Below are 18920 nucleotides of genomic sequence, written 5' to 3' on the forward strand. Positions count from 1 at the left end.
AAAATGAATTTCTCAGATGATTTTCTGGGTTACTTAGTTGAACTAGGTCTGGAGGTAATGTCTCTAATCTACAGAGATCATTTTCTACTGTATGAGACGCTTAAGACTAAATGTTGTGCTATATATATAGAAGAATCCAGATTCATTGTAAAGCAAGCATGTAGCTAAAGTTTAGATTTATACTCTAAATGAAAATCCAGAGTCTGCTACTCTTCAGCGCCATGATCTTGTGCAAATCTTCAGTTCTAGAAACTGTAAAATGTAAATAATTAATATTAACTTCATGAGTCTGCCTTGATAACTTTAAATACTTCATAATATTCACTGGACAGTTCTCTCCTCTTAACACATCAATTAATTTATGTCTAATGTAGATGTTATGAATGATTATTAATGCTCTGAGAGTGAGTGCCTCCATAGCATGGCTCTGCCACACTTTCCTGGATCAATCACTGATTTTATTTTCATTGACTTCCTGCCATCACCTATGACTGAGTCTCATGTAGCAGTGCAAATCCCAAGAATCAGAGCTGTAAACCATAACCATTTGACAACTTCTGATTTCAACTCCAAGACATCTCCTAGTTCCCAAGAAGAGGACAATGCATGTGCTGGATACCATGACTGATGGAAGCAGAGTTACATGAGGAGTAAAATGTAACAGTAAATACTTCCTGTATCCTCTTTTCATGCAGACTGCCCTGAACTGCGTTGCTATTATTCCTTCTGGTAGTGGCTGTAAATGTTTAAAAAAGAAAAGAAAAAGCAACAGAAAAACAAAAGGTTATGTGAGCATTATCTGAACTAGGGTTTTATCCTTTTAAAATATCAGGAATTGGAAAGAAGGCAGTTATGAAATGAGGGATATACCGGCGAAAGAAGTCAGAAAGATTTGCCCTTCAATAATAATAATAATAACTTTCCACGAATAAGCTATTAGATAAAATCAACTCATGATAATTGGAACAAATTATCCCCTTCTTGATGTTCTAGCCCTATGCAGATGTATTCCCCCTACGATTCAGTAGACAAAAATAAAAGTGAATACTGCGCTCTTGGTCCCGGAAAACATTATCTACTTTTCCTTCTTTTATTTTAGGAAAGAGAGCTTCCTCTTTCCCCCAAAAAGCAGAGCACTAGAAAGATAAGTTTTTTCTATTGGTTAAGCATGGAAAACGGATGCTAAAACCTAAACCTAAAATACTACATTTTTTTTTTTTTTCTGGGAAAAAAATTAAAGCATTCACCTGGTTCATTCTCCAGCCACTGGGTAAATTTAAGGACTTGTTCCTTGGAGTAAGAATCGGAGTAGACCAGCTGGGAAGGTTTTGGTTGGTGTTGCTATTTGCTTGTAATTCCATAACAGGGACGGGGGAATTAGCCCTGCTTCTAGACACCCACAACCGTTCCGAGTCACAAACCAGCCAGACTGCCCCTGATCTCTCTAGTAGTCTTGGAAGACCTGGCACCGCGATGCTCGCCCGGGCGTCACCGACTAGGCAGCCGGAGCGCGCTGGCAAGCATGTCTTGCGGCTGGGTTCCTCCCTCTCCTGTATCCTTTCCTACACCACGGAAAAGCGCTGTCCAAGCCCGCGATGCTGCCTGGTCCCCGGCAGAGAAGCGGCTGGACCCCACTAAAGCAGCCCAAAGCCCAAACCTGCTTAGGCTCACTCATACTTGCTCTCTGGGGTAGCCAAATGCTAGATTTCGCCCCTCACTCCTCTCTCCGCTACCCCCAGACGATCCGTCTGAAGGAAAGCGAGGGACTAGACCCGGTTCACAGCAGAGTGTAATATATGCACAGACAGTCTCTCGGCTCCAACTGCAGCTTTGCCCCTACTTCCACTAGTCTGCCTTAAGTATCCTTTGTATGAGACAATGGTGCTGCTGGATGCTCGTTCTCTAGCGGGACTGAGGGCGGTCAGCGGGATCACGAGAAAAGCACACATAACAAGAAAAATAAAACTTCTGTAAGATAATGTGAATGAGTTCAACTTAAAGGGAAGCCAAAGAGAGCAGCGAGCGGAGGACCGAGCGGAGCGGAACGTGCCCTCGGTTTCGCTCAGCAAAGCGGGAAGCCGGAAAGCGGCGCGTTTTTCCCAGCAGCGGGTCCCGAACGCGAGGGTGCAGCCAGAACGCTTTCTGCCGCCTGCTTGGGGCGGCGAACAGTAACTTCCTAAGCTTACCTCCATCTCGCCCACGCCCTTCTTTCCCGGTTGCCCGCCAGCCGGGAGGGGCCTCCCCCGAAGCGGTGGGGGATGTGGGATGCAAGGAGTGGGGACCAGAGGTGGGTACCCAGCAGTTGGTGCTGCGCCATCCCCTCCCAGCAGGCGGCCAGGGCACTGGTTCGCTTCTCTCCCCACGCCCGCCTTCCACTCGCTCACCCCCCTTCCTTCCCCCTTCTCCCCCTCTATCGAGTCCCTCCCCCTCGCCATTGAAAAGGGCTGGCTCGGCCCTGGCTCCTTGCAGTCGGCGAACTGTCAGGGCAGGAGGAGCCGTGAGCTTGAGCTGCACGCAGCGACCCGCGCGGCAAAGCGGAAAGCCAGCTGAAAAAGAGTGCGTAGAGTGGCAGCGGCAACGGCGTCACAGACAGCCCGGGCAACCCCAGGCAATCCGGGCGGCCCAATCAGCCTAAAAGGAAGGCTTTGAGACTCCAACTGCTCCGCGGACTGCGAGCTGTGGCGGCAGAGCCCCGCTACAGCAATCGCAGTCTCCGTGGAGCGAGCAGAAGCTTTTTTTTTTTTTAACCTACCACCTCATTTCTACTCTAGTGGCGTGGACAACAAGGTAAGTATCCGGTCCCGGGGCCAGAACAGAGTGCGCCGTGTGAAGCGTGAGTCCCGCACTTAGTGCGTGGAGGTTCCGGCTGCCTGCTCTCAGGGTCTTTATTAGGACCACAGAGTGGTTTTAGAAACTCTTCCCGTGTCCTCCCTTCCCCCTTCCCCTATCTCTTCCCTGGATTTAAGAGCAAACCCCGGAGGTGAGTGCAGCTAGAATCTCTTTTTGGCATAGCCACCAGTCGGCTTGCCTTGGTTACTTTAAGAAAACACTTGTGTCAGAAAAGTGTCCGCGCGTGAATTTGCCCGACATTGGCCGTGCAAAAATGTCTTTCGCTTCAGCTTCAGCGAAGCTGAGACAAACTCTCAAGATTAGAGCAGGGATTGAGAAAAGATCACACTCCAGATTCTCGGGTTAGCCAGGAGGAGCGGTCTGAACCGAGCGGCAAAGCCTGGAGCCCGCTCCGGACTTCTCGCGTGGTCTGGCACCGCTGCACTCCCATCTCTGGGGGCTCCAGGTCTGGATCCTTGCAAGGTTGGCCCTAGTCCTTGAGGACCCGACCCTTGGCGTAGAGAGGAGATCGCAGCGCGCCACGGAGTGCTCAGGGTCTCCCATGTAATTTCGCCTGCCCCTCGCCTCCCCGCCCTTCCTTCCCGCCCTACTTCTGGGGCCGTGCTCAGTCAGCACCTGCTGTATATGGAGATGGTAGGTGTGGAAAATTCTGCCTAGCTTTTTTTTTTTTTTTTTAAAGAAACGTCTTACAGTCTCGTAGCCGAAAAACGCATCATTTTCTCATTAAAAAAAAAAAAAAGAAAGAAAGACTTTTTCTAGGAGCTTAGTCAAACATAAAGGGACTGCTCTTTATCCAAAATAAATGACTTTTCAGCCCTTAGCCAAAACCCGCTTAGCTATCTCATAAATGAATGACGTTGACTAAGATAGGACCGAGAAACAGTTTATGTGTCCATAAAGGAATTAATTTTTAAAGCGCGTAGCCATAAAACAGTCCCGTTTCGCGAAAATGAATGCCTCTTAAGAGAGTCTTCAGAAAAGGTGACTTTTTAAAAAGGCATAGCCGCAAATGAGTCTTTTCTTCAGAGACTTAGAAGAGCGGAGTGGCAGTCTGCCCTTGATTGGAAACACGACTTGAAAGTGCACTCTTAGCCTCAAATTGACATCCTCCCCTTGCAAAAAATAAAGGGGGGAGGTACCACTTTTGAAGAGTGTATAGCGCCAGCCACTTCCTTTCCTTCCCTAAGGAAAGACTTATAAAGCTCAACTGCAAATGGCCTCTTCCGCGCTTCACTGCTTTGGCCGCTTTTGGGTTGCGGGGCGCAGGAGTGCGCGTGTTGAATGCGTGTGCCCGCGCGTCTGAGGGCTTGTCTTGGAGTCTGCCAGCGGGGTACCTTTCTAAAAATGTTGGCTGGGGGCTGGGAATCGAAACTTGCGCCACTGCGGCACAAATGCACAAAGCAAAAGACTTGAGAGAAGAGAGGCGAGGACAAAAGAATAAATAAAATTGAATTGGGAGAACCAAACAAAAGCGAGTCCTTGAGTGGAAACATCTTCAGGTTGGGTTTAAACCTCACATAGGAACCGTTTCTGTGCGAAGGAGAGTGTGTGGAAGAAAGTGTTTAAACGTGGGGATAGACGGTGAGGGGGACAGGAAATAATGGGAGGGGGCGATGGTGTTGGGAGAGCTGCTTTGGTGCTCTTAACGTTGCAATAAGGAAACAACCTGAGGAGCCTGCCGAGAATACTGAACAGTGAGCAAAACACCGGACAAGGTAGCCTCGCTTTACACTAAAGCGACTCCCTCCCGTCACTTAAAGGTTAAAACAGGTGTGACTTTAAAAAAAAAAAAAAAAGATACTTGAGGGCACCTTCTGAACTTGGTGAACTTAGATAGAATTTCACTCTTAATCTTGTTTCAAACAATCAGAGCTGACCTTTCGCTGGGTAGGGGGGTGGGGTGGCATTTGAAAGCAAGTCGAAGTAATAGTAGTATTTGTACATGTTCCCCCCTTTCTTGCCTTTGTCTGGTTCATCAGAGGAAAGCGCGGACGGTGTGCGGGCTGCTCTGACGAATGAACCCAAAGATGGACGCGCTAAGGTCTAAAGATATCTTCCTTCCTCCGCTAAATTAAGAATTGCCGTGCTCAGCTCACGCGGGCTGAATCTGGTCGCCACCGCGATGCGCCTGCTAAGCGACGAGGGAGCGCCTACGCCAGCGAGGCCTGAGAACCTTGTTCTCCAGTCGCTTTGGCACGGGCAGCCCCTCCTTCTGGCAATGATGTCAGCCCCAGAACGGCTCAGCGGGCCGAGAGGAGGCTGAGCGAGCGGCCCAGCCCGGCGCCCTCCCTGTGCGCAGCCGCCCTCGCTTCTCTCGGCCTCCTTCCCGCGCACTAGCTCTCGGCCCCTCCTTCCGGCTCCCTGGCCGAGGCGCCGGGGGCGTGGGGTGGAGGGGTTACTGCAGCCTGGACCGGGGCAGGTTTTGAACCCCGGAGTCTAATACAGATTTAGGGTCTTTCTGCACTCCTTCCCTCCGTTTCCCTGTTCCCCACGACCCCCACCCAATAACCCCGCTCCTTTTCAGCTTGCACCTTCACTATTCAACGTGAATCCACTTATTTAGCTTCGTTCTGGAGGGCAAGTTTTAAAGATGAAATAATAACAGTTACCAGCATTAAATTTCCACTGTCATCTGTCCTCCCCGGGTGATATGAAGACTGGCATCCTTAAAATCTTGTGGCTCTTTGCCTTCAACAGAGTAAGCCCCCTAGAAGGCGAAGAGGGTCTTATTCCCAGTGAAATGGTGCGGTGGGGAAGGAGGGCGATCGGAGGTGGGCTTGCACTGTGTGGAGGGTCCCCTTTCAGTGAAAGAAGGGACTGATGATTGGAAGTTGCGGAAAGGCTCTGAGGGCTGCTGCCGCAGGGGAGAGGCCACCGTCCTCTTTATTATAAGGCTGCGCAGTCACTTCCAGAGGCCGGAGCGCCAAATTGGGAACGTTCAGGAATGGGGTTTTACAAGACGGAAGCCCGCTGCGTCTTCCTTTCTGAGTTTGCTCTTCTCCTTTTACGGAGCAAACCCCTGCTTCCCGGAATTGGAGGCTAATCAGTTTTCCCTGATTACGGACAATTCTTTCTTTAGCTCTGGGAGAAGGACCGCAGCGCGCCCTTGGAGAAGGCTGTACAGGGCAAGAAGGAGGGGCGGAGGCAGGGTGTGTGGAGGCATCTGGGCCTCGGAACTGAGCTTCCTTTCCAAGGAAATTACCATCAGAGGGGATCGCAATAAAAAGCTTACCTACTGACTGTATTTTGGTTTGGAGGTAGGTAGGGGATTTTGGGTAAAAGGGAGCAGAAGCAGAGAATTCTTCCATTTTGTAAATCTAGGGTTTTGTATATCAGCAACAGCAGCAAAAAAGTTCCTATGCGTTTGCAATACAGGAATGGAAAGAAAACTCAGACCAAGCATAAAAGTGCATTCATTTTCTAGGGTTCCATAATTTGTTTAGGATTGAAAGGAGCCCCCCTTTAAAAAATAATCACCTGAATGCAATTCTGATGGATGTCCAAGCCGTGTTGGCTTTTGGCAGCTGGGAGTCCTGGCAGAAGGAATTGCAGTTTACACATTTCTTCTCCTGGTATTCAAAACTTCATTTTCTTTGCAAGATAGAAATTCCTGATAGAGAGCTTCCAGACTGCTGGTGGCAGGGAGAAATCTGGTAAGGGATTTAGAAAGCAGAAAATTCTCCTTTTCTCTGTGCAAGCAATCCATAACAGCCTTTAGCCAGGATTTATAAGGTTCTTGGGGAAGGGAGGGGAGGCTCCCAGACAAGGAGCCTTTATAGAAGCCACTGGCTTTAAACCAAATTGACAAAATATGTATAGCTGCCACATTTTTCTATTAGTGGGAAGGGGAATTATTCAGGGGATGAAATTTTGAAATCTAATTTTCTTCAATAATCTTGTTTCATGTATTTTAAAGGAGGTGTAATATGTTTACTTATTCACCAAAGAATCTGCAAACCTACTGTGCCAGACAATGTGGTAGGCTCCAGGAATATAAAAGAGCATGTGGAAAGGTATCTGGGGCTTCTGTGAGCCAGGAGACTGACAAATTTATAATACAATGTGATTAATGCTCTAATTGAACATAATCGAGGGAGGAATTAATTTTTGCTAAGAGGTTGAGAAAAGATTCATAAAGACGATGTCTCTATGGCTTTGAAAAATAGGCATTCCTAAGCAGTGACTAGCCAAGAAATGGACTTGAAAGAGCCTGGTACAGACTAAGTAAGGTGGTGGTGGTGGTGGGGTTGATGTCCCACTGTGGAGTTAGCAGTTTTGTGTGTATGTTGTAGGCATAGGCCACTTTGAACATTTTTAAAGTAGGTATGTTAACAAGTAGGTATGTTAACAACAACAAAACAGGGTGAAAAAAAAATGGGCAGTAGATGGCACACAATAGAAATATTTTTCTTGTTTTTAAATGTCTTTAAATGTGTATTTGAGTAAACTAAGATATTGGAATAGAGAGTGAAGGTAAATAAGTTAAGAAGATATTGTCATATCCAGAAAGCAGGACACATTTTGAAGAGGGCCTAAACCCACACACCACACAAGGTAAAGCAGTACAACTAAGAAATAAATGAATGCTATTTGCTGAAAGAAAATTTCTCTTTAGTTCTAATCATCTCTATAGTTTTATCTTTAGGGTCATCTCACCTTCCCCACCAAGCCTTCCAAACTCCCCATCTTCTACCATTAGAGTAAACTCCTTCAGCAACTTGCAAGCACATTTATAAAGCCCACTGCACTCCGTTTTCCACATACCTCCTTGCATCATCTCCATGTCCCATATCATTTCTCCCACCCTTACCAGCTTCTGAAGGAGATCAGCCCTGGGATTTCTTTGGAAGGAATAATGCTAAAGCTGAAACTCCAGTACTTTGGCCACCTCATGCGAAGAGTTGACTCATTGGAAAAGACCCTGATGTTGGGAGGGATTGGGGGCAGGAGGAGAAGGGGACAACAGAGGATGAGATGGCTGGATGGCATCACTGACTCGATGGACGTGAGTCTGAGTGAACTCCAGGAGTTGGTGATCGACAGGGAGGCCTGGTGTGCTGCGATTCATGGGGTCCCAAAGAGTCGGACACGACTGAGTGACAACTGAACTGAACTACCAGCTTCAGCTGTTTCTCTATCAACCATTCAGTTCAGTTCAGTTCATTTCAGTCACTCAGTCATGTCCGACTCTTTGCGACCCCATGAACCACAGTACGCAAGGCCTCCCTGTCCATCACCAACTCCCCGGGTCCACCCAAACCCATGTCCATTGTGTCAGTGATGCCATCCAAACATCTCATCCTGTGTTGTCCCCTTCTCCTCCTGCCCTCACTCTTTCCCAGCATCAGGATCTTTTCAAGTGAATGAGCTCTCCGCATCATGGGGCCAAAGTATTGGAGCCTCAGCTTCAACATCAGTCCCTCCAATGAACATCCAGGGCTGATCTCCTTTAGGATGGACTGGTTGGATCTCCTTGCAATCCAAGGGACTCTCAAGAGTCTTCTCCAACACCACAGTTCAAAAGAATCAATTCTTCAGCGCTCAGCTTTCTTTATAGTCCAAATCTCACATCCATACATGACTACTGGAAAAACCATAGCCTTGACCAGACGGACCTTTGTTGACAAAGTAATGTCTCTGCTTTTGAATATGCTATCTAGGTTGGTCATAACTTTCCTTCCAAGGAGCAAGTGTCTTTTAATGTCATGGCTGCAATCACCATCTACAGTGATTTTGGAGCCCCCAAAAATAAACTCAGCCATGGTTTGCACTGTTTCCCCATCTATTGGCCATGAAGTGATGGGAACGGATGCCATAATTTTCATTTTCTGAATGTTGAGCTTTAAGCCAACTTTTTCACTCTCCACTTTCACTTTCATCAAGAGGCTTTTTAGTTCCTCTTCACTTTCTGCATAAGGGTGGTGTCATCTGCATATCTGAGGTTATTGATATTTCTCCCAGCAATCTTGATTCCAGCTTGTATTTCTTCTAGTCCAGCATTTCTCATGATGTACTCTGCATATAAGTTCAATAAACAGGGTGACAAAATACAGCCTTGACAAACTCCTTTTCCTATTTGGAACGAGTCTGTTGTTCCATGTCCAGTTCTAACTGTTGCTTCCTGACCTGCATACAAATTTCTCAAGAGGCAGATCAGATGGTCTGGTATTCCCATCTCTTTCAGAATTTTCCACAGTTGATTGTGATCCACAGAGTCATAGGCTTTGGCATAGTCAATAAAGCACAAATAGATGTTTTTTTCTGGAACTCTCTTGCTTTTTCCATGATCCAGTGGATGTTGGCAATTTGACCTCTGGTTCCACTGCCTTTTCTAAAACCAGCTTGAACATCAGGAAGTTCACGGTTCATGTATTGCTGAAGCCTGGCTTGGATAATTTTGAGCAGTACTTTACTAGCGTGTGAGATGAGTGCAATTGTGCGGTAGTTTGAGCATTCTTTGGCATTGCTTTTCTTTGGGATTGGAATGAAAACTGACCTTTTCCAGTCCTGTGGCCACTGCTGAGTTTTCCAAATTTTCAGGCATATTGAGTGCAGCACTTTCACAGCATCATCTTTCAGGATTTGGAATGGCTTAACTGGAGTTCTATCACCTCCACTAGCTTATATATATGTGTATGTGTGTGTGTGTATATATATATATATATGTATATATATATATATATAATGCCTGAAAATGTCTGTTTTCCTTTGGTTACCACAAGGGATTTAAACATTGTACTTTGGGTAGTAATTACAACTTTTCTGAATTTCTCATCACACACTCTGAATCTGTTTCTTTGCATCCCATTCTTTCTGGTTTTTCCTCTTCCCATGGGTTATTCTATTTATATTTTCAGTGAAAGTTTATTTCTGTTTTATTCCTCCTCCTTTTTGCTTTGTGGAATTGTCATAGTGGCTCAGATTTAAGTATTTTGAGAGGCCATCCTCCTCAGACAGGTTTTCCTCAACAACAGGTTTGCCTCTTCAGAGTCAAAGGAACCCTTGCTTTTTATGTGTTGGTGAAAAGATATTTTTGTGTATGAGGGAAATGGGAAATTCTCAAATTGTCCATACTTCTCCATGTACTGAGGTTGGCTCAGCATCATTGGGAATTGGGTATTTAAGAAAGAGTATGCCATAAAAATAGATGACACATTCTTCCATCAATGACATATGTAAATTTTACCTTTGGGAAAAATAAAATTTATAAGTACATTTAATTAGATTGACTTTATAACATTTCAAATTGTATGTCATTGTCTGAACAGAGTTCTATTATTGGAAGATTTTATTGATCATTCAGTATCTAGAATGAAGATGCCTTGATATTCCAGACTGACTTGCATTGTTTAAGTTAGTCTAATGCTGTTTGAAAAGGTGTTATTTTTCAATAGAAGTTCTTTTGGAATGTAGTGTTTTTTGTTAAGAAAAAGTATAAAATGATGTGTCTGCCAAGGTCCCTCAAAATTTATGTTCAATACAACATTAATTGTAAAGCACAGGTTTATCACATGAAGCAAACTATTTTAGGGTATAAAGTGTGTTGAGATTTGGTTATATCTGTAGAAAGACTGCATTCTCATTATCAGACAGTGAAAATAAATTGAATAAAGGGTCTTTTTTCAATTATAGTTTTTGAATTAGAAGAGTGACTTGGCAGAAATCCAGAATGCTTCTATTATCCTTTGCAGTTTAAACACCCTCAACTGATCAAGGATTTAAACTGTCCTTTTAATTGTCTTTAATGTGTTAAGTGTGAAATCAGTATAATAAATTTTGAAACTTAAAGTAACGATAGCTATAGTTGCCATTTTCATCCCAGATTTGAAAGAATTTTTTTTCCACCTAATCTGCTCATCTTGAATACGTACATTTGGAAAAACTACTACCAAATTTTCTTGCTCCAAAAAGAGGAAAGAGGAAAGAGGAAAGAAGAGAATAAAATCTAGGAGAGGATTTTTCTCTCTTCTCTTAAAGTTATTTTATTAATCTAACTTATCTTCTAGCACGATAATAAAACTAATTTCCTGATGGATTTGAATTAAACTAGATGAAAATTCTGGAGAAGGCAATGGCAACCCACTCCAGTACTCTTGCTTGGAAAATCCCATGGACGGAGGAGCCTGGTAGGCTACAGTCCATGGGGTCCCTAGGAGTTGGACACGACTGAGAAACTTCACTTTCACTTTTCACTTTCATGCATTGGAGAAGGAAATGGCAACCCACTCCAGTATTCTTGCCTGGAGAATCCCAGGGACGGGGGAGCCTGATGGGCTGCCGTCTACGGGGTCTCACAGAGTTGGACACTACTGAAATGACTTAGCAGTAGCAACGGCAGGTGAAAATTCATTTCTTTTAAAATTTCAATTGATTAGAATGCAAACTGAGATATTACTGATTTTTATAATTCATTTATTGTCATCATATGAAATGTAAACAAAACATTAAAATTTAAGGTACCTTTTTGTTTCAATTCATTCCGCTAATTTAATTTACAGAGTATTTTATATAATTTTAAAAGTATATCATTCTAGTCTCATAAAAATCTTTTAAGTAGAAAAAACATGGTTGTACCTATTTTTTCAATGGGGAAACTGAAGGTCGAACAAATGAAATTCTGTCTAAGGCTTTCCAGGTAGCAAGAGGGGAAGTTTATATAGGACTTTGGCTTCCAAGCAAGGGCTTGTGCCAACACCCTGTCTTGCCACTCATTTATTTTGAGTATATTTCCTCAAAGATCTGAATGTTAAAAAAAAAAAAAAAAAAGAATGCTTCTTGGATTAAAAAAAACATTTTCAAAGTATATTTGAATATATCTAAATAAGCTTGTCGATTAACTGTCTACTTGTGTCATATTCTCCTCCTCTTTTAAGTCTTTGTGCACTAACCCTGTAAAAACTATATAAGATATATATATATATATCTTTATATATATATATTTATAAGACTATTGAAATTTAACAGTACATGCTCATATATGCTCATATAATTTCTCTATTTTATTTATAAGAATAATTCAAAATATGACCCATCAAAATGACCCTCCATAAAGTTTAAGCTTACCTAATGTGGAAAATATTTAGTGTTATTGCCTAATTCATTTTTCTTGAAAGACATTTATATTTTATATATGATTTGTTTTAGAGACTGTTTGACAGTGATTTGTAAATACTGACTTTGTTCTGATATGCCATCTTTGAAGCAAAATATCTTTAGGAATCAATTGTGTGTAGGTTTATATCATTTAAACTGAAGGACATTAAGCTCCTGATGTGCAAACCATTTTCTGTTGCCTTCAGGATTATGAACTCCTTCATCCTGCGCTTTTTGGTATAGGAAATGAGAGCAAAAGGTTTATTTAAATTGTGTGAACACAATATATTTTATGATTGATATTTTGTTGGTATCCAGAGAGTGATCTTAGGCAAATAACTTCATCTCCCTGGAATACAGTTTTCCCAAAAGTAACTTGGAGAAATTTTACATTATTTCAAGGCCCTTTCCAATGAAGGAAAAAATGTTTATGATGTTTTACAGAAAGCTCTACCATATATTCCGTCCTTATCATGTGGCTCTACAGATATTTCCGGTTTCAATACCTGGATTCATTAGTCCTCAATATCTAAAAGCCTATTGCTTGTTCAGCATTGCAAATTTTAAATGCAGTGGTTGGACTGGGTTAAGAAAGGGAGTTCTTAAAGAAGTTTAAGGCAGTATGTCCTTTGAGAAGCTTATATTCTGATTGGGCATAGTAAGCACCACCAAAGATGTAACATATAGTCATATTAAATTTAACAAATACTGTCAGGTGGTTCATTACAGTACGCCAAGAATGGCCCAGGTTTCATAAACTCTGAAACTGGAAGGGGCCAGAAAGAGCATTTAATCCAACTCTTTAATTTCACAGACAAGAAAACTAAGGCTCAGAAATGTAAAATGAGTGTAACAGGAGCTCATACGAGGTATTAGGGGATAACATTATTTAGTTTACTCTGCAACCTTGCCTTTTCCCTCCTTTGCTCAAATGCCATAATAGTTTTGTACCTTATCAGAAAGTTAAAAATATCCAGGATTTGTTTGTTTATTTCTTTGGCTTTATTAAGCTGGAAAATTTCCCAATCTGACTTAGACATAGAAAATGGTATATTTTCTACACTTTTTTTTTAACTTAGATTATTAAAAACACCTTTGTTGTGCATATTATGTTATAAAACATGAAAAATGTAGTCTTGACATGAAGGCAAAGTGAATAGACTAAAGTATCTATGCATTAAAGTGTATAAATATTTTAACTCTTTTAAAATTACTTGAAAAGCCCATTTACTTAAGATAGCAAGATGTATACATACCCCAAAGAATGGTTTTGTTTTTATAAATGGATATTTACCTAAGGACTTAAATGTACATTTTTCTGAATGTTTAAATATAATTTGGGAAAATTTGTAAGTGAATTTTCTAAACTTTGGTATGTTGCATGATCTTGCAGCTCATGTCAGGATTGTGTGTAAGGGAGTTTTGTAGAAACTTGGCCTCTGTTCACCAATGCCAAATAGAAACATGGAGACAGAGTTTTCAGTGAAGTAGAAAAGAGTAGCTTTTATTGCTTTGCCAGGCAAAAGAGGCCACAGTGGGCTAATGCCCTGAAGACCATGTGACTCACCCTGGAGGGAGTAGGGAGGAGTTTTATAGTGTTCGAGGAGCAGGGCATGATCAGCTGGTGGACAGTTCTTGGATTGATTGGCATCACGGTGAGGTTTCAAGCATCATCAGCATTCTGGTTTCAGCCAGTTTGGGGTCTATGTGCTTGTGATCAGCAGTTTTCATCTGGGTGGTGGTGGTAGGGGGTCTGCTTCCTGTAAAAACAACTCAGAAATGTGTGTCAGGCCTTTATCTGTATCTTTCAGGGAACTGGGAGTTTGGTGATTCTGTTATGTGGCAGAATTGCAGTCTAAATTGTTACCAGTTCCTTAGCCCAACAGATATTCTTTGTTTCTATGTCTTCACATTTCACAGTCATTAACTCTTGAGACAGCATTTTACTTCAAAAAACAAGGACACAGGGCTTTGTACACAGTTTCAGGAGTATGGGTCAGGCAAAGGTCAGGCCGGAGTATGGGTCAGGCAGAATGTGCTAAACAAAGCTTACTTTTCTCCCCTGAATAACCTTACACTGCTTTATTTTACTTTGTGGCGGAGGGGAAGAAATAGGGGAAAGGAAATCAAAAAGAGAAGAACACTCTCAGAGTGTTAGGTGATAGGACCTGGTTTTCAGTTTAGTGTGAAATATGCAACCTTTTTGAAAATGCCTAGGCTGGCTTCTCTCTCACTCCTCATATTGTGTATTTAGAATACCTTAACTGTTATTTGATACTTGTTTGCTAATTTTACTAGGATCAAAAATCTTCAAAAGAAATGTGGGAATACATGAATTTTTTTAAAAAACAGAGACTTAAGGATGGGTAATAAACACATGCAAAAACACACAAATAGGATAAAACTTTTACAGAGAGCTTGCTTTATGGTCATGAGGAAGAATTTCCATTGTTCTTTCTGCTCACACCAGGAAAATATCGTTCAGTTTAAGACCGACATTTTAGCCTTCAGTCAGGCTCCACATTTCTTATATCATCCCTTGTCCTGCAACTTTTCTAAGCCCATGAATTCAGTTTTAACATTCACGAGATAAAACAGTTACAATCTATGCTTTCCATTTTATAAAGTGAATGAGTGCAAAGAAGGATTATTTGAGGAAGGGAGTTGGAATACATTAAATATCACATGGCTTCTAAATACCTTCAAATTGCATACAAGAGTAAACAGTTATGGGAATGTAAAGTGAAAGTCACTCAGTCGTGTCTGACTCTTTGTGACCCCATGGACTATACAGTCCATGGAATTCTCCAGGCCAGAATACCACAGTGAATAGCTGTTCCCTTCTCCAGGGGATCTTCCCAAGCCAGGGATTGAACCGGTCTCCCACGTTGTGGACAGATTCTTTACCAGCTGAGCCACCTGGGAAGCCCATGGGAATATAAGGCCAATGCTAATATATATACATATATATATATAAAACAGTGCAGCTATAATAGAAGCTAAGCACTTGAGCAAGAAATAGAGCTTCTAATCAGTCACCATCACTGCTGATGATTTATTTTAAACTCTAGTTTCTAGGAAGTTAAGTTCTATTCCTGTGCTTTTCAAATTTTAATGCACATCCCTTTCATCTGTGAACCCTGTTAAAATGCACATTCTGATTCTGTAGATTGTAGCTGGGGCCTGAAATTCTGCGTTTCTAACAAGTTCCCTAGGAATGTAGGATGCTGTTGCCTCTCAATCCACATTGAAAAAGAAGGGTTAATTTTTAGTCTGGTAAACAAGCATGAAAAAAGTGAAGTAAGCAAAAGTTTACAGATTTAAAGATTGAATTTAGCTATTTTGCAAAGGATGTAATATATAAAAATTAAAAATGATATATGCTTATTGTACATGGATATTAAAATTGATCTTAATCTTTGATGTAGCTAGATCAGTTGAAACTATAGTTCAGAATAAAAGTTTCTTGCTCATTATATTGTCAAATATATGTATAAGGACTACATACATACAGTTATACTTTTTCAAAAAGAAAACCATTGACCACAGTGTCAATAGCTTGCTAATACTATAAAATGTTTTTCAAAAAGATCCAAAAATTCTGAATTTAATATGGTATAGATCCTTGAAGATATTTGTTTATGACATATTTAAAATGAACATAACAGTTAATTATTCAGATATCAGAATAAAATGGGGCTTCTGAGGTAATGCTAGTGGTAAAGAACCTGCATGGTAGAGAGGTGAGTTTGATTCCTGGGTTGGGAAGATCCCCTGGAGGAGGGCATGACAACCTGCTCCAGTACTCTTGCATGGAGAATTCCATGGACAGAGGAGCCTGGTGGGCTACAGTCCATGGGGTTGTAAAGTCAGGCACGACTGAAGCGACTTAGCATGTATGCTTGCATGCAGGGTACAATGATTAATTAAATTTTCATTTACCTAAGTTGAAAACATTATTTTTAGTTTCTTTTTGTGTCTGACATTTTTCAAGGTAACAACAACAACAGCAACAAAAGATACTTGGTAAAGGTTATTTTATATTTGCTATCCCCTAAAATTCTACTCAAAGCCCATGGAGCTGCTTTCTTCACACCTAGATTTTTATCATAGATTGCAACAGAATAGCCATTTAATACAACAGAACTTTTCATTCATAATCCATCTAAGAAATTTTCGTAGTTCCGTTTCTTTGTATGCAGTACAATTTGGTATAGAACCAGTGTCAAACAATGTTGAAAACAGCTATTGAGATAAGTCAAGTTGTGAGTGTTTAGACTGTGTTTGTTAGGCACAGTTGTGGTTCTGGCAGGGTGAGGGAAACGAAAAAATTGTCACTTCGTGTCTTAATTGTGGCATTGGGATTCAGCAGCTACCGCCTTCCTAATGAAACTTTATTAGTCTTTGCTAAGCTCTGATACTTTAATAGCAACAGCAAAGCTTGTTTGGTGCAACTTCATGATCTCAGTGAACTAAAGGGCCAACTGGACTAAAATACTTTTGTAAGTGCTAAATGAACTTGGATGTCTGCCAAAATTGCCTTGGATTTCATTACTCTTATTTATTAATTTTAAGCATAGACTGTTTCCATGTGCCTGAGGAAGCATGTATAGCAAGCAAAATATCATATATCTTTTTTTTTTTTTTAAGGAGGAAACTCCGAAGTACATGAAGAGGAAAAGACATGTGTACACCCATGGTGGATTCATGTTGATGTATGGCAAAACCAATACAATATTGTAAAGTAAAAAAATTAATAATAATAATAATAATAATTAAAAAATAAAATAAAATTAAAAAAAAAGAAAGCAAAAAAAAAAAGGGACCAAAAAAAGAGAAAAATAACAGACTTCTTCAAATTCAATTTTCAAAGGCTAGTGATGGAAACTATAGAAAGTAGAGATATTACTGTACTTCTATGAAAATATGCTGGTCAAAACTTAAGACAGAATGAGGAAAAAATTGAGTCAATTTACAATGGCCCTAAAACTCAAAAATTATATAAAATTGACTCATGTAAAACACCAAAATACTTCAGGATCACAACAACCAGAATAAAAATATAAGATAATTTCTTGGACTAATCTAACAACTATGAGAAATGCTGAAAATATTAAACAAAATTTTGTGAACTAGAGTAATCAAATCCAGCTGTATAACTTTAGACCAGTTCTCCTTTTTCCTGTTTCAGAGGAAATATGGATACATCTTAATAGAATGAGATTTTTTAAGTAAGAGGAAAATATTGTTTCACTGGACAAAATTTGAATCATAAGTCATATAATTTTAGTAAACATTTAAAATAGGTGTCAGTGAAGATTAAACACAATCAGCCAGTAGATAATGTCATATAATATACATTAAATGTTGAAGTGCTTGTAATTGCTAATAATACAGAATTGCAAAAGTTAGTAATAGCATTACTAAGGAAATGGGTTGATTATATTCACTGGAAAAAATTGAGAATTCCAAGTTAAGATTAGATTCCAGGATAGAGACTGACAACTCAAGGAAGTATCATCTTTCAAATAAATGGAGGACATTCTGATAATATAATGTTTAATATTTTCTTTGAGAAAGTTATTATATTTTCTATATTATTTATATCATACACTAATGATAGCAACTAAATCACTTAAACACAAGCTTTTCCAGAAATTGAAACAAGTGCATTTATGGAAAAAACTAATAATTTACCAAAAAAAGCATACAAAACCCAAAGTAGATGCATCATGAGTCTTTGCATTAAATCTAAAGAAATTATCAAGAAATTACCTGAAATGGCACCTCTTGGTAAATATGACAGGCACTAACACCAGGTTTCTAAATATGTGACTGATTACATTATCATTTAAATTGTTTTATTTGCACTTTAGGATTTTACAAATTTTATCTCATCTGAATCTCACAACAGTCCTGTGAAATAGGTATTAACCATTTTGACTTATGAGCAATGCCACTTGGACAAGATTTTTTCCCTCTTAAGTTCACATACCTATTGAATGTCAAAGACTGCACTAGATCCTTATTCTCATGATCCCTGGAAAAATATTCATTCCATCAGCCAGTGTATGTAATATAATTGAGGGTTCAAATATGATTAAGGTTATGCATCAAAGGAACAATTGTTTATTATGTTTAATCTTTTAGGAGTCTTTAATTTGTATTAGAAAGTTGTAGTGAGCACTTATTGAATTTTATTTGGCACAATTAGGATATCACTGGTTTTAGTCATTTCAAACATATAACATAAGTATGCAATGACACAATTGTCATTGTGAGCTGGGAGATAAGGATGTGATCATATTGAACAAGAAAAGAGTACTTGTGATGGATAAATCCAATAAGGCTTTTTACAAAAAGAAATGAGGATTTGTTTCCAATTTAAAATACACAAAAGCCAAGTTCCTAAGAGTTTTCTTTCTCTGTAAAGATAAAATTATTTATGAGAATAGGTCTGGAGGCAGAGTATTTGAAAGGAAAAAAAGGAAAATCTATTACTGCAGTGGGTTGGCTTAGATATAGAATGTTAAGTCATAAACTAAGGTGTATTGCTCTAAGTCTTGGCAATGCTTGCAACCTGCAACTTTGAGAGGTTTCAGGTTTCTCATTTTATTTGAATTATATTCAAGCATTTCTTTAAGATAATTTTTTGTAATAGTAGTTAATCACGTGGGGTGAATAGTTTTACCCACTGGGAAATCACATTTTGTTTTCCCTTGGAAGAACTAGATTATTAGAAGGTATTACAAAAATATCTTTTGTTGTCAGAGAAGCAAACCCTGTTTAGTTCCTTTAATGAATCTCATGAGATAATTAGTAGACTTAAAGTGTAAATGATGACACATATTCTGCCAAAGTGCTATTGGATATAAAAGACAAACACTACCCTCATTGTAATGTTTCCTTAAAAATACAGTTCCTCTACATAAAATTGATATTTGTTGAAGAACTTATCCTGACAAATGACTTCACAT

The 18920-nt window shown here is 40.2% G+C and overlaps 1 protein-coding gene across 6 annotated transcripts in view; it reads left to right on the plus strand.

Annotated features, from left to right (window-relative positions):
• Nucleotides 1-2409: 2409 nt before the first annotated feature.
• LOC538674 (protocadherin-11 X-linked) overlaps nt 2410-18920 on the plus strand; it is an 801970-nt gene continuing 785459 nt past the window's right edge. For 3 of the 6 annotated variants that reach the window (XM_059883735.1, XM_059883736.1, XM_059883737.1), the window contains exon 1: nt 2410-2787. The gene's annotated coding sequence lies outside the window, so the exon portion shown is untranslated. The remainder of the gene's footprint in view (nt 2788-18920) is intronic. The other 3 variants (XM_059883738.1, XM_015461543.3, XM_015461542.3) reach the window with 2 other exon arrangements.

Source organism: Bos taurus, chromosome X (assembly GCF_002263795.3).
Source record: "Bos taurus isolate L1 Dominette 01449 registration number 42190680 breed Hereford chromosome X, ARS-UCD2.0, whole genome shotgun sequence".
In the NCBI taxonomy this organism is placed as follows: domain Eukaryota; kingdom Metazoa; phylum Chordata; class Mammalia; order Artiodactyla; family Bovidae; genus Bos; species Bos taurus.